The sequence below is a fragment of the Seriola lalandi genome, unplaced genomic scaffold (genome assembly GCF_002814215.2).
Source record: "Seriola lalandi dorsalis isolate HSWRI2012SDOR001 ecotype SW California unplaced genomic scaffold, Sedor1 jcf7180002022122, whole genome shotgun sequence".
In the NCBI taxonomy this organism is placed as follows: Eukaryota; Metazoa; Chordata; class Actinopteri; order Carangiformes; family Carangidae; genus Seriola; species Seriola lalandi.
Genome location: NW_019492772.1, coordinates 1 through 402, shown reverse-complemented (window position 1 = coordinate 402; position 402 = coordinate 1). Strand labels below are relative to the sequence as shown.

The 402-nt window shown below is 42.8% G+C and overlaps 1 non-coding gene across 1 annotated transcript; it reads right to left on the bottom strand.

Annotated features, from left to right (window-relative positions):
* Positions 1 to 68: 68 nt before the first annotated feature.
* On the bottom strand, positions 69 to 148 carry LOC111645779 (small nucleolar RNA SNORD53/SNORD92). Its single transcript, XR_002759900.1, has one exon. It is a non-coding gene; the product is annotated as a small nucleolar RNA SNORD53/SNORD92 (small nucleolar RNA).
* Positions 149 to 402: the final 254 nt, after the last annotated feature.

The following is a 402-nucleotide window of genomic DNA, read 5'->3' as shown; positions in this document are numbered from 1 at the left end:
AGAGAGAGAAGAAGAGACAGTCAGTTCAAAGCTGCATCACCTCCAGCTGTTTGTCTCTGTAATCAGCTGCGGTCAGACAGCCAAGAGGAAGTGACATCACAGGACTTCAGTCCAGCATGCGAAACCTTTCTCAGCATCATCACACCTTTCACAGTGTTAATATAGAAGCCAGACCTGCTTTATAATCAAAGGACACATGGATGTGTACATTTATACTATAATGGACCTTTAATTAACTCATATTGATCAATGTAATCTCTCAGAGTGTCTCAGTTCGTCAGTGAAGAGAGACGATAAATTGTTTTCACTCCTCGTCCTGAACTGTTGGACTGATCACCAGCTCAGATCAACAGTGAAATCACAGATACACGATGTGCAGGGAGTGGAGGTGAGTGAATGTTT